The sequence below is a fragment of the Symphalangus syndactylus genome, chromosome 6 (genome assembly GCF_028878055.3).
Source record: "Symphalangus syndactylus isolate Jambi chromosome 6, NHGRI_mSymSyn1-v2.1_pri, whole genome shotgun sequence".
NCBI lineage: Eukaryota > Metazoa > Chordata > Mammalia > Primates > Hylobatidae > Symphalangus > Symphalangus syndactylus.
The window spans coordinates 143,116,642-143,142,880 of NC_072428.2; the positions used below are offsets into that span (position 1 = coordinate 143,116,642).

General features: G+C 41.9%; 1 protein-coding gene and 1 long non-coding RNA gene across 2 annotated transcripts in view; both read left to right on the forward strand.

Moving 5' to 3' along the window:
- The window catches only part of ACTR3B (actin related protein 3B), a 1,022,733-nt gene that overhangs the window by 934,917 nt on the left and 61,577 nt on the right, over window positions 1-26,239 (forward strand). The gene's annotated exons all lie outside the window — the stretch shown is intronic.
- LOC134736932 (uncharacterized) overlaps window positions 1,908-26,239 on the forward strand; it is a 30,481-nt gene continuing 6,149 nt past the window's right edge. Inside the window, exons 1-2 of the long non-coding RNA XR_010121432.1 lie at window positions 1,908-1,974; window positions 19,096-19,203. This is a non-coding gene — a long non-coding RNA (uncharacterized lncRNA). The remainder of the gene's footprint in view (window positions 1,975-19,095; window positions 19,204-26,239) is intronic.

The window sequence follows — 26,239 nt, forward strand, 5'->3', positions numbered from 1 at the left end:
TCTTGCTCAGGTAATGTATTTATCTATGCTGGATCTGTCCAAGTCAGCTCTTATTCACCATTCCCCCTTGATAAGGGATTACTGCTGTGCATACCCAACCTTGGCTTATGGGTCACATAGCACCAATTGGTGATGGGACATTTAGGCTTAATGTCCCACAGTTAGGCATTCAGTCTCTATCAATGGCCGTGAGGATGTCTATCTTAAGAAGGATATATATTTCCAGAAGTGGGAACAGATTTCATCCTAACCCTGAAGGTTCTCCCTGTGACTCTCCTATTGGTGCTTGCCAGTAACACCATACAACGTCCCTGTGTTCCACAGACACCTCAGGGAAACACCAGATCATGAGCCCATGTGAGGGAGCAGCTCACACTGCAGCCTGGGCATGTGACAGAGACTTCACTCACTCTTCTCACCAGGCAAAACTAGCAGATTTATAGGAGACTGTGCAAATCAGCCTAAGTAACACACTCAACTGTGAAAAATACTGCCTTTAAAACAAAAGAGGTCTGCAAAAAGCCATGTTTTTGTTCTTTTCTGGTGATAGGTGCAAGGGGGAGCAGCAACTGGTCTTTCTACTTAGAGGTCATTGAGACCTCAGAAACATCACTGAGGTGGCAGGCCCCTGGTTTGATATGGGACGTATCGCCCATGCTCCAGGTCACATATGTCATATGGAAGTACACGCTGCTCATCAGATCCGAGCTGGCTAATTTGTGGACTAGTGTGATGTTTCGTGAAATATAAAGTCAATTAAGATTTTGGAAACTACATGTTACCAGAGAGCAGGATAATTGGTACTGCCCTAAGCAAGATTGTGAAGTTGTATTACTGGCCCTGACGGATGAAAGCAAACTGCTTCTGGTTTGTCCTTCTAAAATAATATGAAGGAAAGAAAACATTCTGCATACCAAATGCCAGGCACTGTGCTGACCTCCTTCGGGAAAGATGCTACCTCTGAAACAGCACCTGGAATTGGAATCACCACCTAATTGTGTTTATGATAATCTGCAGAAACTCCCCATGATTCATCCAACTGCTGTACATGCTGAACAGGTGAGTTAAATGGAGGTGTGATAGGGATCACCACACTGCATCTTTGATGGTAACACTCAACTTAGCAATCCCCCCGCAGGAATTGCTTCTGGTATACTAGCTTGGTAGGGAAAGAAAATTCCAGTGTCTTCTACTTAGCCTTTCCTATAATGGGCCTCACCCTTTTGGCTAGAGAACTAATGTGGAGACTCTGACAGTTGCTAGATATGTCTGTCCCATTTACACGTTCAGGAACTGGGGAAATAATGATACGTGTGTCTGTGGATTATCTGGGCCCACTGCAGGTTGGATTTCAGCTAATCCTCCATCTCTCACCTGACCACCATAAGTACCACTCTGACTGGTGAACCACCGTAGTTATTCAGAATTCTGCCAACCATGCTGAAGCTCAAAACGCTGCTTTCATAAACAGCTTGCAAGATGGAGGACCACCTCCTATCAATATTTTACTTGCTGTCTTTCAAACTGACATTAGCAAGACTCTAGCATATAAAGCAACAGCAGGATAGAACCACCAAAAGGGATATTAGTCCTTCACATATTACCCTTCAATTTTTTTTGAAAAAAAGAAAAATAGATAATTCCTTTTGGCTCTTCAAGTCACCTCTTGGTACAAAAAAAAAAACAAAAAACTCTCTTTCTTTGAGTCTTAATTTTGTAGTTTAGGACTGGGAAAAAAGAATAGATCGATTTCCCTGAAAATAAATGTCCTTTGGCATCCTGTCCCACCTATAATCCTATCTTTTGCAGATATAGAAGCAAAAATTGCTATTAGTGTTCCACCAGAGGTCTATTGAGAGACCATGATGGTTTCCTGGGACCGGCCAGTGCATCATGGGGGATGTTCTCATCAGGCCGTGAGCTCGATGGTCCCTTCTGCACAACAGGCTGTGAATGCCGTTCCAATTTCCACAGGTAATTCTAAATGAAGACCCAAGGCTTCAACAGTGACATTTCAATTTGTCCTCTCTTCTCCACCTTTCTCTCAATAGGTGTCTGAGATGTGCATATATTTGTATATTCTATGGCAGCCTTCCCATTTCTTGCTTTTCCTAACAGATAAAACATTTCCTTTCTTCACAGCTTCAACACAAATCTCTTCCTCTCTCTGTGCCATCTGGACAGGCCCATACACTCTCTCTTTGGTGTCAGCTTTGGTTCGCTTGCCTTCTGTCAGCATTTGGCCCTTGGAGGAAGGGAACCAGTGCTTGTCTCCGAAGATGTAACCATGACAACAAGATTGTGGGGTTCATCTCTCCAGCTCCTCATGAAGGCTGTCCTAATTTCTCTGGATCTTGACATCTAGGAGTTGTCCCATTTGGTCTGAGGAATTTTTAGGCTGTCTCAACAGTACATGAAGAGAGCCCTTCATGATACAGTGGCATTTTCTGAACTACAAACACTGGGTACCATTCAAGCCACATATATCTTCTCTTCTCCAACCTCCACCTCAAATATAACTATCGAGAAATACAGTGCTTAATTCCTTTGCGGTTTTCAGATGCTGCACAGGCTGTGAGCATTGACTAGGTAAATTGTTCCCCTCCTGATTATAAACTTTTATGTTGTTGAGACAAAGTAAAAAGACAACACCAATGTCCTTTGGTAAATATTAACCACCAAAATTCCATTTCACCTGCCATTGAAAGCATTATTTGCAATTTATGAATGGCCAAATGTCTGCCAGACATTCATTATTTTTTGTCTGCCCAATAATATTTCACAGAATGTGTTTCAATCTTTGATTTACTGATGAGGAAATTGAGGTTTAGGATATTAAGTGAGTTCTCCAAGGTTACACGTTTGGTCAAGGGCAGAGCTGCAATTTTTACTATTATGGCCTAAAAGCTCTCTCTTTATTAAATCTGCAATTCTGGGAGAAGGAAGAAACAGCCAACAAGAAGGGCAGAAGTGAGGTAGGCAGAGGAAATCTATTTGCTAGGATGTGGGAGGAAAGGCAGGGTGTTGAGATGTGAAAAAATGTTCTTCTTTCTTCATCTAACCTTGCTGTGAATTGCTGAGCACAATGTCTCCCTTCAGTAAACAAATGGTGATGCCCAAGACTGACTGTCTGATTTAAATTTCACAACTGTTTCTGTCCCCATTTTTACCATTAAGCAAACAGTATTAAAGAGATTAAGTAATTTTCCCCAACTGGTAACACTTCTCTCTCATGAAGACAGGATTAGAAACTGCTGCTATAACATAGGCAACCTCAATGCGTCTCAACTGCTTATTCATGTCCATATCCAATGGATCAAGTAGTGTCTCACCCTGACATCTGCTGGCACCAACCACAAGCTGGCTTCCTGTTTAGAGATGTCAGTCTCACTACTGTGCCGCATGAGTCTTTGTTGACTGTGCAACGGCCTTGCTGACTTTCCTTGTGGTCTCTGCTACCCTGCCTTTGACCTTCATCTTCTTTTTTTTTTTTTTTTGTTTTGTTTTGTTTTCCAAAATGGCCATATCATTTTTCATTCCCACCAGCAACATGAGTTCTAATAGCTTCATATTTTCTTTTCTTTTTTTTTTTTATTTTTTTATTTTTTATTTTTTATTTTTTTTATTATACTTTAGGGTTTTAGGGTACATGTGCACAATGTGCAGGTTTGTTACATATGTATCCATGTGCCATGTTGATTTCCTGCACCCATTAACTCGTCATTTAGCATTAGATGTATCTCCTAATGCTGTCCCTCCCCCTTCCCCCCACCCCACAACAGTCCCCGGAGCATGATGTTCCCCTTCCTGTGTCCATGAGTTCTCATTGTTCAATTCCCACCTATGAGTGAGAACATGCGGTGTTTGGTTTTTTGTCCTTGCGATAATTTACTGAGAATGATGTTTTCCAGTTTCATCCATGTCCCTACAAAGGACACGAACTCATCATTTTTTATGGCTGCATAGTATTCCATGGTGTATATGTGCCACATTTTCTTAATCCAGTCTATCGTTGTTGGACATTTGGGTTGGTTCCAACTCTTTGCTATTGTGAATAGTGCCGCAATAAACATACGTGTGCATGTGTCTTTATAGCAGCATGATTTATAGTCCTTTGGGTATATACCCAGTAATGGGATGGCTGGGTCAAATGGTATTTCTAGTTCTAGATCCCTGAGGAATCGCCACACTGACTTCCACAATGGTTGAACTAGTTTACAGTCCCACCAACAGTGTAAAAGTGTTCCTATTTCTCCACATCCTCTCCAGCACCTGTTGTTTCCTGATTTTTTAATGATGGCCATTCTAACTGGTGTGAGATGGTATCTCACTGTGGTTTTGATTTGCATTTCTCTGATGGCCAGTGATGAGGAGCATTTTTTCATGTGTTTTTTGGCTGCATAAATGTCTTCTTTTGAGAAGTGTCTGTTCATGTCCTCTGCCCACTTTTTGATGGGGTTGTTTGTTTTTTTCTTGTAAATTTGTTTGAGTTCATTGTAGATTCTGGATATTAGCCCTTTGTCAGATGAGTAGGTTGCAAAAATTTTCTCCCATTGTGTAGGTTGCCTGTTCACTCTGATGATAGTTTCTTTTGCTGTGCAGAAGCTCTTTAGTTTAATGAGATCCCATTTGTCGATTTTGGCTTTTGTTGCCATTGCTTTTGGTGTTTTAGACATGAAGTCCTTGCCCACGCCTATGTCCTGAATGGTATTGCCTAGGTTTTCTTGTAGGATTTTAATGGTTTTAGGTCTAACATATAAGTCTTTAATCCATCTTGAATTAATTTTTGTATAAGGTGTAAGGAAGGGATCCAGTTGCAGCTTTCTACATATGGCTAGCCAGTTTTCCCAGCACCATTTATTAAATAGGGAATCCTTTCCCCATTTCTTGTTTTTGTCAGGTTTGTCAAAGATCAGATAGTTGTAGCTATGCGGCATCATTTCTGAGGACTCTGTTCTGTTCCATTGATCTATGTCTCTGTGGTGGTACCAGTACCATGCTGTTTTGGTTACTGTAGTCTTGTAATATAGTTTAAAGTCAGGTAGCGTGATGCCTCCAGCTTTGTTCTTTTGGCTTAGGATTGACTTGGCGATGCGGGCTCTTTTTTGGTTCCATATGAACTTTAAAATAGTTTTTTCCAATTCTGTGAAGAAAGTCATTGGTAGCTTGATGGGGATGGCATTGAATCTATAAATTACCTTGGGCAGTATGGCCATTTTCACGATATTGATTCTTCCAACCCATGAGCATGGAATGTTCTTCCATTTGTTTGTATCCTCTTTTATTTCATTGAGCAGTGGTTTGTAGTTCTCCTTGAAGAGGTCCTTCACATCCCTTGTAAGTTGGATTCCTAGGTATTTTATTCTCTTTGAAGCAATTGTGAATGGGAGTTCACTCATGATTTGGCTCTCTGTTTGTCTGTTATTGGTGTACAAGAATGCTTGTGATTTTTGTACATTAATTTTGTATCCTGAGACTTTGCTGAAGTTGCTAATCAGCTTAAGGAGATTTTGGGCTGAGACAATGGGGTTTTCTAGATATACAATCATGTCATCTGCAAACAGGGACAATTTGACTTCCTCTTTTCCTAATTGAATACCCTTTATTTCCTTCTCCTGCCTGATTGCTCTGGCCAGAACTTCCAGCACTATGTTGAATAGGAGCGGTGAGAGAGGGCATCCCTGTCTTGTGCCAGTTTTCAGAGGGAATGCTTCCAGTTTTTGCCCATTCAGTATGATATTGGCTGTGGGTTTGTCATAGATAGCTCTTATTATTTTGAGATACGTCCCATCAATACCTAATTTATTGAGAGTTTTTAGCATGAAGGGTTGTTGAATTTTGTCAAAGGCCTTTTCTGCATCTATTGAGATAATCATGTGGTTTTTGTCTTTGGTTCTGTTTATATGCTGGATTACATTTATTGATTTGCGTATGTTGAACCAGCCTTGCATCCCAGGGATGAAGCCCACTTGATCATGGTGGATAAGCTTTTTGATGTGCTGCTGGATTCGGTTTGCCAGTATTTTATTGAGGATTTTTGCATCAATGTTCATCAAGGATATTGGTCTGAAATTCTCTTTTTTGGTTATGTCTCTGCCAGGTTTTGGTATCAGGACGATGCTGGCTTCGTAAAATGTGTTCGGGAGGATTCCCTCTTTTTCTATCGATTGGAATAGTTTCAGAAGGAATGGTACCAGTTCCTCCTTGTACCTCTGGTAGAATTCGGCTGTGAATCCATCAGGTCCTGGACTCTTTTTGGTTGGTAAGCTATTGATTATTGCCACAATTTCAGAACCTGTTATTGGTCTATTCAGAGATTCAACTTCTTCCTGGTTTAGTCTTGGGAGGGTGTATTTGTCGAGGAATTTATCCATTTCTTCTAGATTTTCTAGTTTATTTGCATAGAGGTGTTTGTAGTATTCTCTGATGGTAGATTGTATTTCTGTGGGATCGGTGGTGATATCCCCTTTTTCGTTTTTTATTGCATCTATTTGATTCTTCTCTCTTTTCTTCTTTATTAGTCTTGCTAGCGGTCCATCAATTTTGTTGATCTTTTCAAAAAACCAGCTCCTGGATTCATTAATTTTTTGAAGGATTTTTTGTGTCTCTATTTCCTTCAGTTCTTCTCTGATCTTAGTTATTTCTTGCCTTCTGCTAGCTTTTGAATGTGTTTGCTCTTGCTTTTCTAGTTCTTTTAATTGTGATGTTAGGGTGTCAATTTTGGATCTTTCCTGCTTTCTCTTGTGGGCATTTAGTACTATAAATTTCCCTCTACACACTGCTTTGAACGTGTCCCAGAGATTCTGGTATGTTGTGTCTTTGTTCTCGTTGGTTTCAAAGAACATCTTTATTTCTGCCTTCATTTCATTATGTACCCAATAGTCATTCAGGAGCAGGTTGTTCAGTTTCCATGTAGTTGAGCGGTTTTGAGTGAGTTTCTTAATCCTGAGTTCTAGTTTGATTGCACTGTGGTCTGAGAGACAGTTTGTTATAATCTCTGTTCTTTTACATTTGCTGAGAAGAGCTTTACTTCCAACTATGTGGTCAATTTTGGAATAGGTGTGGTGTGGTGCTGAAGAAAATGTATATTCTGTTGATTTGGGGTGGAGAGTTCTGTAGATGTCCATTAGGTCCACTTTATATAGAGCTGAGTTCAATTCCTGGATATCCTTGTTAACTTTCTGTCTCGTTGATCTGTCTAATGCTGACAGTGGGGTGTTAAAATCTCCCATTATTATTGTGTGGGAGTTTAAGTCCCTTTGTAGGTCACTGAGGACTTGCTTTATGAATCTGGGTGCTCCTGTGTTGGGTGCATATATATTTAGGATAGTTAGCTCTTCTTGTTGAATTGATCCCTTTACCATTATGTAATGGCCTTCTTTGTCTCTTTTGATCTTTGTTGGTTTAAAGTCTATTTTATCAGAGACTAGGATTGCAACCCCTGCCTTTTTTTGTTTTCCAGTTGCTTGATAGATCTTCCTCCATCCCTTTATTTTGAGTCTATGTGTGTCTCTGCACGTGAGATGGGTTTCCTGAATACAGCACACTGATGGGTCCTGACTCCTTATCCAGTTTGCCAGTCTGTGTCTTTTGATTGGAGCATTTAGCCCATTTACATTTAACGTGAATATTGTTATGTGTGAATCTGATCCTGTCATTATGATGTTAGTTGGTTATTTTGCTCGTTAGTTGCTATAGTTTCTTCCTAGCCTCGATGGTCTTTACAATTTGGTGTGTTTTTGCAGTGGCTGGTACCGGTTGTTCCTTTCCATGTTTAGTGCTTCCTTCAGGAGCTCTTTTAGGGCAGGCCTGGTGGTGACAAAATCACTCAGCGTTTGCTTGTCTGTAAAGTATTTTATTTCTCCTTGACTTATGAAGCTTAGTTTGGCGGGATAGGAAATTCTGGGTTGAAAATTCTTTTCTTTAAGAATGTTGAATATCGGCCCCCACTCTCTTCTGGCTTGTAGAGTTTCTGCTGAGAGATCAGCTGTTAGTCTGATGGGCTTCCCTTTGTGGGTAACCCAACCTTTCTCTCTGGCTGCCCTTAACATTTTTTCCTTCAATTCAACTTTGGTGAATCTGACAATTATGTGTCTTGGAGTTGCCCTTCTCGAGGAGTATCTTTGTGGCGTTCTCTGTATTTCCTGAATCTGAATGCTGGCCTGCCTTGCTAGATTGGGGAAGTTCTCCTGGATAATATCTTGCAGAGTGTTTTCCAACTTGGTTCCATTCTCCCCATCATTTTCAGGTACACCAATCAGACGTAGGTTTGGTCTTTTCACATAGTCCCAAATTTCTTGGAGGCTTTGTTCATTTCTTTTTATTCTTTTTTCTCTAAACTTCCCTTCTCTCTTCATTTCATTCATTTCATCTTCTATCAGCGATACCCTTTCTTCCAGTTGATCACATCTGCTACTGAGGCTTCTGCATTCTTCGCGTAGTTCTCGAAACTTGGCTTTCAGCTCCATCATCTCCTTTAAGCCCTTCTCTCCATTGGTTATTCTAGTTATCCATTCTTCTAATTTTTTTTCAAAGTTTTTAACTTCTTTGCTATTGTTTTGAATTTCCTCTCATAGCTCAGAGTAGTTTGATCGTCTGAAGCCTTCTTCTCTCAACTCATCAAAGTCATCCTCCATCCAGCTTTGTTCCGTTGCTGGTGAGGAACTGCGTTCCTTTGGAGGAGGAGAGGTGCTCTGTTATTTAGAGTTTCCAGTTTTTTTGGTCTGTTTTTTCCCCATCTTTGTGGTTTTGTCTACTTTTTGTCTTCGATGATGGTGATGTACAGATGGGTTTTTGGTGTGGATGTCCTTTCTGTTTGTTAATTTTCCTTCTACCAGACAAGACCCTCAGCTGCAGGTCTGTTGGAGTTTACTAGAGGTCCACTCCAGACCCTGTTTGGCTGGGTGTCAGCACCGGTGGCTGCAGAACAGCGGATTTTCGTGAGACCACAAATTCAGCTGTCTGGTAGTTCCTCTGAAAGTTTTGTCTCAGAGGAGTACCCGGTTGAATGAGGTGTCAGTCTGTCCCTACTGGGGGGGTGCCTCCCAGTTAGGCTGCTCAGGGGTGAGGGACCCACTTTAGGAGGCAGTCTGTCCGTTCTCAGATCTCCAGCTGCGTGCTGGGAGAACCACTACTCTCTTCAAAGCTGTCAGTCAGACAGGGACATTTAAGGCTGTGGAGGTTCTCGCTGAGTTTTTGGTTGTCTGTGCCCTGCCCCCACAGGTGGAGCCTACAGAGGCAGGCAGGCCTCCTTGAGCTGTGGTGGGCTCCACCCAGTTCGAGCTTCCTGGCTGCTTTGTTTACCTAAGCAAGCCTGGGCAATGGCGGGCGCCCCTCCCCCAGCCTCATTGCAGCCTTGCAGTTTGATCTCAGACTGCTGTGCTAGCAATCAGCAAGACTCTGTGGGCATAGGACCCTCCGAGCCAGGTGCGGGACACAATCTCCTAGTGTGCCGTTTTCCAGGCCCGTTGGAAAAGCGCAGTATTAGGACGGGACTGACCCGATATTCCAGGTGCCATCTGTTTCCCCTTTCTTTGACTAGGAAAGGGAACTCCCTGACCCCTTGCGCTTCCCAAGTGAGGCAATGCCTTGCCCTGCTTCGGCTCGCGCACAGTGCGCTTCACCGACTGTCCTGAACCCACTGTTAGGCACTCCCTAGTGAGATGAAACCGGTACCTCAAGCAGAAATGCAGAAATCACCCGTCTTCTGTGTCGCTGGTGCTGGGAACTGGAGACCGGAGCTGTTCCTATTCGGCCATCTTGGCTCCACCCCTGACCTTCATCTTCTTATGACTTGTTTGCCTACTCCTTCTGCCACACCCACCAGGCCGGCCCTCCCAAATCCACTTAATTATTGTCCCACCACTTACCATCTACACGTATGGTCCTTCACTCTCTCTTGCGTATCTCCTGTCACCTCCTGGGTTCCTCCAGTGGCTGCAGTACCCCCAGGTCTGCCGTCTCACAGCAGCTTCGTGGAGCCTTTCAATTACACAACCCAATTACACAGCCCAGTGGTGCTCTCCCATGCCCGCAGGCTGGCCCATGTGGGTTTCAACACTTTTTCCAGCGTTAGAATTCATGATCCCAGATCAAACACATTTATATCTTGCAGGTTTATTTTGTTTCAGTTGTTGGAACATAATCATCATGGACCATTTTTCAGTAGTGGTTATTGCCCATTGTATCTACGTGGCGTCATTTCCTGCCCCGCCATCTGGGAGAGGCAAGCACAAAGAACAGATATGACAAATATTCAGAGCTAGGAGAAAATTTAGATGAATTTTTTCAAGTTCCTATTTTTATAGATGAGAAAATACAAATGACTTGTCCAAATGCATGCAACTAATTTTTAGGAAGCTTAGCTTTAACCTTGAGAGCCTGCATTTCAGTCTGGCATGAAGTTTGGTACCATTTATTGATCAGTCTTTGGAGAAAAGAAAATGAATTCTAGAAGCTTCATTTCAATAACTAGTGTGAGTTCATGAAGAACGGGTTATGCTTCACCAGCTTGTTAAGAATTCTTTGAATTTTACTGTCACTTAATGCAACTGCAATGAAATTGCACATAATACAGCAGCAGGGCATTTATACTGTTTTGTAACAAAGTTTCTTGGTGTCAAATTAAACTTTATTCAAAGGACAGAGGAATGCAGTATTAGCCAAATGCAAGAAAGTCAAGTAATCCTGAAAACAGCATGGAGTTACAGAACCTAGAAGCAGAGATTCCTGGTTCTGGAAAAGATATTCAAAGTCATGTTCCCAGCCCCCACATTTTACAGTTATGTGTCTTCAGGATTCACACCCAGGACTAGAAAAGGTGCCTACTCCAAGGGCTTTTTTGATCCAAAGGGTTTTTTGTTTTGTTTTATTTTCTTTAAACACATTTCTTATAGGCTCAACAGAAGTCTTTGTATAGGATGTCCTACCGTCATCGTTAATATTAAAGAGGTGAATAATGATACTGAGAGCAAGCTTTTTTGGGTCAGTAAATTACACTAAACAGTGTAACTTCAGCAAACAATGATAGCAAGACTAGAAAGGGACCTGGTAGCATCACTCCAGGGTAGCAGAAGTGATTAAGTATCGATAGGTAGGGAACAACTTCCTACTGAACAAAGAACAAAAATAAAATGCAAAGGAATCCACAAATGTCTTGTGGTTTACCCAGAAAAAAAAATACTTGATCAAAATCTCTTATTTTACAGTTGAAGGCAGAGGCCTCAGCCGGCTGTGATTCACCCAAGGTCTCCTGGTGATTACAAAGTATTGCTGAGCAGGTGACAGTTTTAGATTTGACAGAGATACGGATAAATAGACTCAGAAATGGACTTTTCTGACAATCACCTGCTTCTCAAGGGCTAGGCTTGTATAACTAGCTCTAATAAATCCCAGGCTGCTATCTCATGGGAATCTGTCATCATACCACTCAACTGGCTGGTCTTTACCCAGCTCTCAATCCCCCAACACCTGCTCCCCCATGTTTTAAACAGCCAGTACTAACAGTGTTACTCTTTCTATAATGTCAAAAAGATCTCTCCAGTGAGAAGCATAGGATATTATTTCTTCTGAAACCAGCCCAGCACTCTTTGTACCATGACAAATGCTCTTCTGCTATATGCCTCTTCATACCTGCATTAGTACGCCAGGACCGACATGACGAATGACCACATACTGAGTGGCTGAAAACAACAGGATTTTTTCTGTCTCAAAGTCCTGAAGGCTAGAAGTATGAAATCAAGGTCTTGGCAGGGCCTTACTCTCTGTGAAGTGTGTAGGGGAGAATCCGGTTTTGCCTCTTCCAGCTCCTGGTGCCGCCTGCAATCTGTGGTGTTTCTCGGCTTGTAGATGTGTCACTCCGATTTTCTGTCTATCATCACATGAAACTCCATGAGTCGACCTCCTCTTCTTATAGGGATACCAGTCATATTGGATTAAGGGCTCATGTTACTCTAAGATGAGCTGATCTTAATGCAGTCACCCTATTTCTAAATAAGGTGGCATTCTAAGACACTGGAGATTAGTTAGGACTTTGACATATATGTTGGGGGACACGATTCAACCCATAGCAATGCCCCAAGTCTCTGGGGACTCCTTCACCCATAGCTGGGTCTGGCTATGCTGAACTGCACCTTCTCCATGCATCTGTGTCTTCTTAAGATATTTATTTTACCAATCCCATTAAAAAAGTTGGCAAAGGATATAAACAGACACTTCTCAAAAGAACACATTTATGCGGCCAACAAACACATGAGGGAAAAGCTCAGCGTCTCACGCCAGTCAGAATGGCGATTATTAAAAGTCAAGAAACGAGATGCTGGCAAAGCTGTGGAGAAACAGTAACACTTTTACACTGTTGGTGGGAATGTAAATTAGTTCAACCATTGTGGAAGAGAGTGTGGACATTCGTCAAAGATGAAATACCATTTGACCCAGTCATCCCGTTACTGGTTATATACCCAAAGGAATATAAATCATTCTATTATAAAGATACATGCATGTGTATGTTCATTACAGCACTATTCACAATAGCAAAGACATGGAATCAACCCAAACGCCCATCAATGATAGACTGGATAAAGAAAATGTGGTACATACACACCATGGGATACTATGTATGCAGCCATAAAAAGGAATGCGATCATGTCCTTTACAGGGACATGGATGGAGCTGGAAGCCATTATCCTCAGCAAACTAATGCAGGAACAGAAAACCAAACACCACATGTTCTCACTTATATGTGGGGGCTGGACAATGAGAACACATGGACACAGGCAGGGGAACATCACACACTGGGGCCTGTCAGGGGTCGGGTTGTGGGAGAACATCAGGATAAATAGCTAGTGCATGCAGGGCTTAATACCAAGGTGATGGGTTGATAGGTGCAGCAAACCACCATGGCACACATTTACCTATGTGACAAACCTGCACGTCCTGCACATGTATCCTGGAATTTAAATTAAATTAAATTTATAAAAATTTGTTCAGTTTACTGTCCTATCTCATCTAATAGTTTTTGTTGTTGTTGATGTGGTTGCTGTTGTTATTGTTGTTTGAGACAGGGTGTAGCTCTGTCTCCCAGGCTGGAGTGCAGTGGCTCAACCTTGGCTCACTGCAACCTCTGCCTCCCAAGTTCAAGCGATTCTCCTGCCTTAGCCTCCCAAGTAGCTGGGATTACAGGTGTGCAATACCACGCCTGGCTAATTTTTGCATTTTTAGTAGAGATGGGGTTTTGCCAGGCTGGCCAGGCTGATCTTGAACTCCTGACATTAGGTGATCCACCTGCCTGCGCCTTCCAAAGTGCTGGGATTACAGGCATGAGCCACCACACCCAGTCAACAGTTTTTAATTATCCTTCAGTCATAACCCTTTTGACTTGAAAAACTGGTATAGTCCAGAACCTTTTGGGTTGAAAAATTGGTATATTCCAGAAGTATCTTTTCTACAGAGCAGCACAGAGAAGGGTCCAGATAGTTTTAATAGATAAACTTGTGCAAATTTGTAGCACATGAAGCTATTGCTCTTTCCAGAAATATGTTCAAGTCTCCTGAAGTTCCATTAAAGAGGCAACAGCTATGGAGCTGCAGTTATCCTTGCTTATTGGTTCCTTCTCACTGTGCAGGGCATCTGCCCCCTGACTCCTTTCATTTCAGCTCCCCACAGCACAGCTTACATTCATAGGTCATATATTGTGTCCAGGAACTGTGGTAAGGGATGGAAATTGAAAGATAATTTCAACTTCACCATGACTCTCAGGGAGCTCACAATCTAGAAGAGAAGTTACCTAACTATATTCAATGTGATACAGTTATAATACCATGGGCATAGCGTTTACAGACAAAGTACTAGAGGACCCAGGGTATTGAAGGATTGATTGTGCATTCAGAGATAAGAAAGAAAAAGTAGACAAAGGCCATTTTGTTTGGGTCTTAAAGAGTAGACAGGAGGAGTGGGGGGAGGAACATCCAGTTTTAGTCATGAGGGCATAGCCAGTGTCTGATCTACTCTTTTTCCATAAATGATTATAAAAGCTGGATTAAATATGTAAAACAACTGTTTTCAGGACTTGGTCAACACCCAACACAGGGCTACAATTCTTGAGAGAAAGCAAGCACAGAAAATAAGCCCTATATTGACTCCAGCTTCTAGGTGCAGGAGAACAGTGCCCGAAGAGGAAAGGGCAGATCACCAGGTAGGAGAAGCATCAGTGTTCGATGCTGTTAAGAGGGCTGAACTTGGCAGGCAGGTGACTGGCAAGGAGGGAACTGCAGAGGGAATCCCAAACACCTGCAAACATATTCCCTGAGATCCTTGGTGATTCTCAAGCTATAAATTCACAAGAAGACTCAGAAAGAATAGCAAAGAAAAGTTGCCTAGTACCTAAGAGCTGAGCAGAGATGAGACGTCCCAATGTTGGGGAGAAGTTGGAATCTGTAACTAGCCAGAGACTAGAGACACTGGTGAATTATTTGATTGTGACTCTAGAAATGTCAGTCCCTAAGGAAAGGTGTAAAACTAAGCTGAACACGTTTTTTAAAGCCCAAAACCAAGCCTCTATATGATAAAAGTTATATGCTTTTAAGTATTTTAACTGCCTTCCAAAATAAGATTCAATACTCTTCAGAGGAAGATAACTTCATACAGACCCTCCGCAAAATAGAAGCCACCATCTACAGCTAACAATAGAAAATTACTGGGTGTGAAAATTAGCAGAAAAAAAGGTGGCTTATAATAAAGAGATAATAGAGTTACTTAAATAGACCAAGATTTGATAGTTTGTGTAGTTTTTATTGGCCTGACTTTGATTCTCTCATCTTTTCTTCTGATGTTAAACCTGTCCAATTAATTTGTCATTTCAGATATTTTTTACTATTCAATTTTAGATTTTACATTTGGTAGTTTCCTTTATCTTGTCTTTTTGTGTGTGTGTCTTGCTGAAATGTGCCATCTTTTTGCCTTAATTGATCATCTTCCATTAAATTTTTCAACATATTAATATTTAAAATAATTATTACAAGTCCTTGTCTGCTAATTCCAAAACCTGGGCCATCGCTGCTTTTATTGCCATATACGTTCTTTTGATCATGGGTCACATTTTTTGGCTTCTTCATATTGTATACATATTTTTATTGCATGCAGGATATTGTGCAAAAAAAAAAAGAACAGCAGAAATTGAAGTGCAGAATATTTTCCCCTAGTAAAAGCTCACTTTTTCCTCTGTTAGACAATTAGACTAAGGCTCTGTTTTCTCCAAGCTAGTGACTAGTTGATGTGGGTTGGGTCTGGGTAGTCTTTAATGACTTCCCCACAAGTGGGTTCAGATGTCGACTCTTTCTTCCATGAGCACTTCTGTACCTACACTTCTCATGATCATGTGATCACCCAGGCCCCAGCTTCTTGCTCTACAACTTATTCAGCAAAAACTTGTGGTGTCAAATTGTCAAGTCACAGACACTTTTCTGTATTTGGAGCTCCCTCCCCTGTAGAGAATGAGGCTTCTTTCTTCTTTTTCCAGCAACAGTCCACTGCCTAATTAATGCTCCTCCATGGCTGCGCTTCTAGGATTGGCAAATGCCCACAGGGATGAAAGTGGCTCCTAGGGCCTTCCTAGGAAGGCTTTGTTCCTGTCTGGAAGTTAGGATTTTTCTGTTTCTCTGCACCCAGTGCTCTTCACATAAAATTTGCAAACTTACCTATGTTTTCTTTCTTTGTTTTTTTTTTTTGTTTTTTTTTTTTTTGAGACAGAGTTTTCTTCTGTCACCCAGGCTGGAGTGCAGTGGCACGATCTCTGCTCACTGCAACATCCACCTCCCGGGTTCAAGTAACTCTCCTGCCTCAGCCTCTTGAGTAGCTGGGATTACAGGTGTGTGCCACCACGCCTGGCTAATTTTTGTATTTTTAGTAGAGATCGGGTTTCACCATGTTGGCCAGGCTAGTCTTGAAATCCTGACCTCAGGTGATCTGCCTGCCTCAGCCTCCCAACATGCTGGGATTACAGGTATGAGCCACGGCACCCAGCCTGTTTTCTTGATACTATAGCAAGACCTGTGATCTTCTATGATTTTCCACATCCTCATTAGATGTAGGACTTACCTGGTAGTGTATTAACTTAAGAATATTGAGATTCTCAAATTCTTCTTCAATTTTCCCCCAATAAATAGAATGGCTATATATGGAAGATTAGCTAAAATTTTACACTCAGAAATTTTACCCCTCTGCCTATGCATATGTGTGTGTATATTTATCTAGTATGTTTGTGTGCATGTGAATTTTGATTGAAAACATGATTAGAACATATAAGCTTTTCCCAGCCTCATCCACTAGTCCCCTCTGCTGCTTGCCTTACCAATTAGCATTGAGCCACCATTATATCATGGCTCATGAGGAAGTCAAACCCCATTCACTTCCTACTCATCTTCTTCCAGTAGTTTCTTCTAGTGCAGGTTAGAAGACTAGAAAACCTGCTTTTTTCTATCTCCCTGGAGGTAAGCAGGAAGGTCCTGATGGGCCCATACAGTTTTGCTGCATGAGATTAACCCACAAAATGCCCAGAAATTCAAAACATAGATATGGATTTGCTGAGCAGCTGCTGAAATGGTGAGGTTATGCAACCTGGAAGTATGGGGCTGTTAACTTGTTGGGATTCACTCAGGATGGTGGTGGAAATATTAAAGGGAAATATTAGGGAAAGTTATAGGGAATAGTCACAAACCTTTTGGAAGGCCAAAAGGTTACATAGCTTGTAATAATTGAACAGGCTAAAGGCAGCCAGTTCTTACCTTAGAGTATTAGGCCATAGGGTAAATACTAGGGACAATAGAGGCTTCCCCATTTAAGTCTGTTTACCCTACCTCCATTAACTAATCTTTGAGCCAGATGAACCTCTTATGGGGAGGTCAACTAGGGATATTGCCCCCTAATGGTATTTACCTTAGACCTCGGTACCTGAGCTTTAATCATTCCTAGAACTACTCTCTGAACCATGTTAATTATCCACAAGTGTGTTTACTCAAAGCTTCTGTTGTTAATTGTATATCAAATAAATGCCTGGAGTGCGAGCTGCTCAGGGCCAGTGCAGTGACAAACCTCTCTTGGTGTGCAGGCGGTTGGACACACAGCTGGACTGGCAAAGCAGAATATCTGTGTGTCAGTGTACATTTTATTCATCCGTCATTTGGGTCAGGGTCTGCGGGCAGCCCTCCCACAGCTAATGTCCTCTTGTGAGGAGCAATACCTCATTAACTCATGTGGAGAAAAGCTTCAATCAATGGCAGGGAGAAAGTAGACACATACCTTCACCTTCCTTTTGATGGACTTTCCAAAGCATGGTTCTGCATAAACTCTGTTCGCAGATATGGCTGACTGCTGAGGGGGGTGCACCTGTAGAACAACTGACAGTATCTCTTTATGGAATTGTCATGAAGCTGTGATAAGCATGGTATTTGTATTAGTCTGTTTTCACACTGCTGATAAAGACATACCTGAGACTGGGCAATTTACAAAAGAAAGAGGTTTAATGGACTTACAGTTCCACATGGCTGGGTAGGCCTCATAATCATGGTGGAAGGCAAGGAGGAGCAAGTCTCGTATTACATGGATGGCAGCAGGCAAAGAGAGAGCTTGTGCAGGGAAACCCCCCTTATAAAACCAACAGATCTCATGAGACTAATTTACTATCATGAAAACAGCACGGGAAAGACCTGCCCCCATGATTCAATTACCTCCCACTGGGCCCCTCCCACAACACGTGGGAATTCAAGATGAGATTTGGGTGCGAGCACAGCCAAACCATATCAGTACTGCATTACTTGCATTGCTTTCCATCATTTCTTCACAACCTCCCTTTTCTCTAACTCTTAGATTGCTCCTTCGAAACAAAACTTTGCCGGTTAATTTTTTTTTGTCTGGGTCTGGTCTCTGGGGAAGCTGATTTAAGACAATCTGAATCATGCATCTCAAACTCATGCAATGGGAGGAAAGGGAGTACAAACAAATTGAATTACTCGATATTAGTAGAAAATATCTGTGTTTATAAGTAAGGTACAGTTTGCTTGCCCAGAGTTGTTTCAACCTTTTCATATGGAAAGGGCACCTCCTATCCCTAGGAGAATAAGAAACCATTCCACTTACAATCTCTACACTTCTAAGGTTCCGAATGATAATAGTATCTGAATATCCAAACATGACATTTCATCAGAAAGTAGAATTTGCTTTTTTTTTTACTTATTATTGTTTTTATTTTCTGATCTACTGACTTTCTGAACATCAACCACCATTCATCAACAAGTAGGCGAAGATATCCCAACAACAGATTCCCAAGGAAAGGCTTTGAATCATGAAACTGCCATTAAATAGCTGTATGGCTGCACAATTTAAGTAACCTTTCTGAACCTTAACTTTCTCATCAGATAAAATAAAGACTAAATGAGATGAGCATGGGCACACACCTCACTCTGAGCCGGGCACTTACTAGGCACACAGCAATGTTCATCTAATCTGAAACTCTGTGTTATTTCAAACAAATTACTTTGCTTGATATTGCTTTTAGAAGAATGTCCTATTCCACCTCTGGATGCTAATTGCCTTTTCAGATTGTGTATCTCATTAAGCTGTGTATATCTTCATGTTTTAGCTTCAGTAGTAATTGAGTGCTCAGTCATTGCTATATTCACTATCCTGACAACATTTATTAAAATGAAGCAATTAACTATTGTCTTAAATGGAGTTTAGAGGTAAGGCTCATTAGACTTAGGCTCATTACAATTAACTTAAGTGTTAAATGCAAAATTATTTTATCCTAACTTTACCCTGAAAATGTATTCAAATGGATTTCTCTAGAGCTGGCATTCCTTCGTCACGTAAGCACAAAACTAGTTAGAAATATTTCAGTGAAATGCAATCTTCATTAAAAAGATATTATTAAAAATGTAAAGCCCCAAATTGGCTCACAGGGGTTGCTGCTCTGTTAACATCTGAACGCAGGCCCACCTTGCTTCACAGGCTTCCACATAATTGGACTCAGAGGCTCACTAAAGTCGAGGTAAAGAAGGAAGCAGGCCCGGCTTTTAAATGGCTCAATCCTTTATTTGTATTCAGTTTCACAGGAGATGAGCCCCCTTTGCATACACAATGGTAAGAGTGGCAATGCAGAAGAGAGGCTCCTCTTCCTATGGATTTGCTTCATGGAGGTCAGGGCTCTCAGTGGTAAGTGATTTTCTACTGGGTTAATCAGTTATTGTAGAAAAGTGTGGCTTTCCTAGCTCTCTTGCCACACTACAGACATTAGACAGAAGGTTTAGAAATTTTATTTTATTTTTCCAACTGTTTCGTGAAAAGAAAATAGAAGCAAAGAAGAATCCTGTCTAGCTGCATCCAAACCCCCTTCCCCAATGTAATGCAACAGATATGAAGTTTGTGGAAAGCACCATTTCAGGGGCTGTGCCAAGGGGTGGAGTGGGAGGAAGGCAGGACTGTGTTTCACTCCTGGTTGCACCAGTGATTACCTGTGGGATCTTCCAGACATATATAGCCCCACAAAATCTCACTTTGTGGTTTAAAAAATAAAATCATGCTTAATTTTTTTTTTTTTTTTTGAGATGGAGTCTTACTCTGTCACCCAGGCTGGAGTGCAGTGGTGCAATCTCAGCTCACTGAAACCTCCGTCTCCCGGGTTCAAGCAATTCTCCTGCCTCAGCCTCCCGAGTAGCTGGGACTACAGGCGCCCACCACCAGGCCCAGCTAATTTTTGTATTTTTAGTAGAGACGGGTTTTTGCCATGTTGGCCAGGCTGGTCTCAAACTCCTGACCTCAAGCGATCCACCCACCTTGGCTTCCCAAGGTGCTGGGATTACAGGTGTGAGCCTCTCCACCCGGCCTGCTTATTCTTTCCAAGTGTGGAAATAGGAGAGAGAATATTGAAACCCTTAACACAATCTTAGTCACATCATGCATGATAGATAAATGTTCCTTTTACCCTTGGCTTCTGTGGGTTCATCAGCCATATGGTATAATTTGGAAGGTATAACGTGGATATCAAACCCTATACTAGAATGTCTGGCATATGTCAGTAGCACCTAGAATATTTTGTTTGCCTCTCTCATGTGGATAATTAAGTGTTCCAGTTTTTAATACAGAGGATACGGCCTCTTCAGCATAATCTCTAAAATCTCTCCAATAATTAAATGGCAACTTGAAATATGTAATAAAAGAGTTTTCTAAATTACTATGATTTGATTTTGACCTAAAGGAAGTAATGTAAGAAAAAAGAGAAAACATTTTAACCACAAAGCTGCACATGAAACAGGCTGGGAGGCAGCTTTTTGTGGGGATGGGAAATGAGCATGGGGGAACTGAAATGTATCAGGTCATAGGCACTATTCTGCCTATTACAGCACCCAAGATTTAAAATGTATATTGACACAAAAAACCTGTACAACTCTTCATAGCAGAGTTATCCATAGTAGCAAATAGGTGGAAACAATCTATATGTCTGTATTAGTCCAGGTTCTCTAGAGGGACAGGACTAATAGGATAGATGTATATATGAAATGGAGTTTATTAAGGAGAATTGACTCACACGATCACAAGGTGAAGTGTCACGATAGGCCGTCTGCAAGGTGAGGAGCAAGGAAGCCAGTGGTGGATCAGTCTGAGTCCCAAAACCTCAAAAGTAGAGAAGCCGACAGTGCAGCCTTCAGTCTGTGGCCAAAGGCCCGATAGCCCCTGGCAAACCCTGGTGTAAGTCCAAGAGTCCAAAAGCTGAAGAACTTGGAGTCTGACCTTTGAGGACAGGAAGCATCCAGCACGGGAGAAAGACGAAGGCCAGAAGACTCGGCAAGTCCAGTCCTTCCAACTTCTGCCTGCTTTATTCTGGCCGCACTGGCAGTGATTAGATGGTGCCCACCTAGATTGAGGGTTGGTCTTCTTCTCCCAGTCCATTGACTCAAATGTTAATCTCCTTTGGCAACACCCTCAGAGACACACCCAGGATCAATATTTTGCATCCTTCAATCCAATCAAGTTGACACTCAATATTAACCAGCACAATGTCTGTCAGCTGACAGAGGGATACTCGTTAGTTATTTTTCCTGATCCTCTCACTCCTCCCACCCTCCACCCTCTGATGGAACCCAGTTTGTGTTGTTCAACCCAGGAACAATACTTTGCAGCCTTCAATCCAATCAAGTTGACACTCAATATTAAGTAAGTAAATATTGAGTATTTAAATAAAAGAAGCCAGTCAAGAAAGGTGATATGTTGTACAATTCTATTTCTATGCACTGTTTAGGCCACAGTCCTGATAGGGGAAAGATATTAGTGGTAGCCAAGTATTGAGGGGAAGGTGATCCTGGATAGTGACTACTACTGAGTACGGGGTTTTATTGGAGGGGGAATGAAAATGTCCTGAAATTAGTGATGATGGTTGCATGACTCTGAATATACTAAAAACCACTAAATTATACACTTTATGATATGTAGATTGTATCTGAATAAAGCTGTTATTTAAGAAAATATGGCCCAGGCACGGTGACTCACGCCTGTAATCCCAGCACTTTGGGAGGCCAAGGCGGGTGGATCACCTAAGGTCAGGAGTTCAAGACCAGCTTGACTAACATGGAGAAACCCTGTCTCTACTAAAAAAAAAAAAAAAAAAAAAATTAGCCAGGCGTGGTGGCACATGCCTGTAATGCCAGCTACTCTGGAGACTGAAGCAGGAAAGTCGCTTGAATCCGGGAGGCAGAGGTTGTGGTGAGCCAAGAATGTGCCATTGCACCATTGCACTCCAGCCTGGGCAACAAGAATGAAACTCCATCTCAAGAAAAAGAAAATATGAAAACTTTGAGAGAACTTGCAGACTAAATTCTGATTGAATACCCCAGACACATTCTCACAGAACTACTGAAAATGCTCATTAAACATTCATTTTTCATCAGTCTATTGAGATTTGTCATTTGTAGTTTGTTTCTTGAGTCAAGGAGAGACCATGTTGCAGAATTCAAGAACACACGTTTTTTAAGTCAAGCAAGCCTCAGTTCAAATTCCAGCTCAGCCCTTACTAACCAAGTACCTCTGGGCAAGTTATTTTGTGTTTGCAGTCTGTTTCCTCATTCTAATGTGAAAATAACTGTAAAAAGAAAAGAAAAAAATACCACCTTCATGAAGGTGCTGTGAGGATTAAGTAAAAACATATTTGGAACATATGCTCTCATTAGGGGTGACACTGCACTGCCCCCAACAGGGTGAAAATTGGCTCTTGGAGGGGGCAAACATTTCTCAGTTATTATGTGTTTTGTCCCTCCAAAACTAGCCCCACTGACAAAATCTTATTCCTTAGTATTTAATGTGATGAAGTGGGAGAAACAATTAGGAAAAAATTACCTAAAAATACTCCTTAGGGAGGCGATTTTTTAAAAAAGGTTGAGAAGCCCCTTTAGTGCTTCTTTCCTCATTAGTTGATTGGCTCAATAGAAACCCTTAAAATCACTATTTTTCATCACAGCGGTGTTTTCTTCTTTGTTCTTAAGTTGAAACAAATCTCTGTCCAAAGTTACTAGCTGCTGGCCTGTTTGGGGAATAAAGAGCATTCTGCCAGCAACCCAAATCCTGCATTTCCAGCAAAGTGACATTTGACTCAAAAAGGGGTCAAAGCAACAAAGAAAGCAAACCCATATAATTTGTATGGCTCTCCTAATTTTCTATCAGGTCAGTGAGCCCTCTGGTCTCTTCAGCTGAAAGGTTCACTGTGCCATGTCTACGACCCCTAAACTGCCCTGCCCCAGCTTGAACTGGCCCAGGTAAGTTACTGAGAAAAATACTTTTCAGCCTGATTGCAACATGCAGCCTGGACCTGAAGCAGAGGCAGGTGTGCTTGTGACATGAGAGGGGGGCAGGGAAGTGCTAAGTAGAGAAGGGCGGGGTCCCTAGTGAGGGCTCCATCTGGGGCCTGTGCCCACAGACCTAAGTGAGGCCAGGCACTCCTGTTTCCACACCCAAATGTTGCATTTTCCAAGAACACTCTGGCCTGCCGTGTCCCCATCCTGTGCCTATAAAAACCCCGAGATCCTAGCAGGCACACACACAGGCGCTGGACGTTGAGAGGAGCAGAGGAGTGGAAGAGCACACCGACAGGCACCAGCAGACTCTGGCAGCTCATCCATGGCAGGAGGGCATGGAATTCAGCCAGGGGCGGTTGGAGGAGAGTCCAGCCACTAGGCAGCCCAACTCCAGGGGAAGACCCCTTTCCAACACCATCCCCCTTCTGGCCTCCCCATTCACTGTTGTGAGCTACCTCCACTCAATAAAACCTTGCACTCATTCTCCAAGCCCACATGTGATCTGATTTTTCCAGTGCACTAGGGCAAGAACCTGGGATACAGAAAGCCCTCTGTCCTTGTGATAAGGCAGAGGGTCTAATTGAGCTGATGAACACAAGCCACCTGCAGACGGCTAAGCTGAAAGAGCACGCCCGCCCACCGGGGCTTCGGGAGCTGTGAACACTCAATGCTAGACGCTGCCATGGGGTTCGAGCCCAGAGACTCTCCCCATGACCTGCCCATCTGTATGCTTCCCCTACGGATTTGAGCAGCTGGGCACCAAAGAAGGGAGCCACACCTCCTATGGTATGCCCTGTGAGGGGAATAAGGGAAAACTCCTCCCGTTTCATTTAGTGCCCTAATTTCCCTTCTTGCTGCCTCTGTCCATATTCAGGGTCATCAGGGCACTAGCTTTTTCCTACCAGTCTCCCAATTAGCCTTTATTCCTAGCTCAGCAAAGTTTATGCTTAAGATGGTAAATTCTAAGGATAGAATACATACATCAAACACTAAGAAAGTGAAGCCTGTTGGCAGGGATTGGATTCTTACCTAGTAAGCATTCACTTGTGTAAATCGAAACCTCACGGACATTTTCAGAATCAACATCTTTTTTTTTTTTTTTTTTTTTTTTTTTTTGAGATGTATTTTCCCTCTTGTTGCCCAGGCTGTAGTGCAATGGTAAATCTTGGTTCACAGCAACCTCCACCTCCCAAGTTCAAGCTATTCTCATGCCTCAGCCTCCCAAGTAGCTGGGATTACAGGCATGCACCACCATGTCCAGCTAATTTTTGTTTTTTTTTTTTAGTAGATACAGGGTTTTACTATGTTCGTCAGGCTGGTCTCGAACTCCTGACCACAGGTGATCCACCCATCTCAGCCAGAATAAAAATCTTAATGATCACTAATCAATTCATTGCCTTAACAACGTACCTCCAAGAATAACATAAATTTGCTTTAAAAACTGACGGTAGTAAAGATGTTTGCATCTTCTAATTAAGCTGTGTTTCATTCAGCAAATATGTTTTGAGCCGTAGCTGTGTGTCAGTATTATTCCAGGCACTAGGGATACAGAGATGTCAAGGACAAGACACATACGTCATTGGCTTTATGGGACTTACATTTCAGTGCGTTGTGGGGTAGGGCGATGTGGGTGTGGGTGTGTGATTTGTGCTCTCAGCTATGCCGTAGTCTTACTCCTTCAGGAAAAGGACTGCACATTTTATGGAATAAATAACAATAAAATATGTCAATTATGGAGTGTATATCAAGTGCAATGATCTATGCTCGTTGCTTTAAATCTGTTATTTTATTAATTATTGTAACAATTCAAATCTTAGGCATAAATTTTTTATCATTGACACATTAGGCAACAGTCGCCAAAATGTTCACTAAACTTACCAAGGTTAGCAGCAAGTGAGTGGCTGAGCGACATGGTGAACGATCAGGTCTGTCCCACTTCCTTGCACCCTCTGAACAATGGACACGTGAAGTATCTGTGGGGCTTGAAGAAACAAAGTGAGTGAAAACGAGCTTCACCTCTTTCACAATCCCACACACCACCCTCAACTCCCCGCCACTGACAACTAGAGGCTGGCAGTTTTTGAGTTGGGCATTTTTTCAACAGTTGAGCAGGAGCGTGATATTCCCAGAGGGATGGAAATGGGGGCTGTGCACACCGCAGCTGCAGGCCCCAGGAAGGACAGATGGTCCATGCCGTACGCTGTCTGCTTGTACAGCTCAGCAAATACATTTTCCTTGACTTTAATTGCACCCGGCAGACAGGGACAAATACATTTGCTTTGCTTTTAACAATACTTTGGTGGTATCTGGAGCATGCATGAGCATGGCAGTTAAATGTTCCTCTATTCGCTGCTCTGAAAAGGGAGCCTATGGCTTGATTGCTTTCTCAGTCTCTTCTCTCTCTCTCTCTCCCTTCATTCATATATATACTCTCTCTCATATATGTATATATATATATATATATATATATATATGTAACATCTATATGTGTGCTTGTCCCAGTATATATAATTTAGCTTCTCTTCCTCTCTGAGATTGGTAATTTTTTTATTTTTCTAATTTTTATTCTGGTATAATTAAAATACAACAGATATTAGCTTTAAGAGTTCCATGTGCTTTCCAGATATCCATCGAATCACCATCAAAACAACACGCAAAGCATTTCCATTACCCCAGGGAATTTCTTCATCACCCTTTCTGGCCAATTCTTCTCAACTCCTAAAAGCAACCACTTTTTGATTTCCATCATCATAAATAGCTTTTGCTCTTGGAATTCAATATAAATAGAATCATACAACTTTGTGTCTGGCTTTCTTGGGTCCATAAAATATTTTTGAGGTTCACCACTGATGGTGCTTATATTGATAGTTCATTCCCTTTATTGGCTGTGACATATTTCAGTGTATATATAGTCAACATTTTTAATCTATTTTCCTGTTAATGGGCATTTGGGTTGTTTTCCGTTTGGGGCTCTTTTGACTAAAATTACAACACACATTTGTATACAAGTGATACTTGAGGACACTCATTTTTCATGGCTTTATTGAGAAACAATTGACATACAATACAATGAAATATTTCAGATGTATTATTAGACCAAATTTGACAAATAAAACCATCACAACAGTCCAAATAATGAACTTATCCACCACTCCACCCAAAGTTTCCTGTGGTTCCTTGCAGTCTCCATCTCCCTATTTTGACCTGCACCATCCACAGTCAACCACTGAATGGCTTTCTGCCACTGTAGATTCATGTAAATATTCTGGAATATAAAAAGGAATCATAGGCAGGTTGTGGTGGCTCACTCCTGTAATCTCAGCATTTTAGGAGGGCAAGGCAGGCAGACTGCTCGAGCTCAGGAGGTCAAGACCAGCCTGGGCAACATGGCGAAACCTCATCTCTAC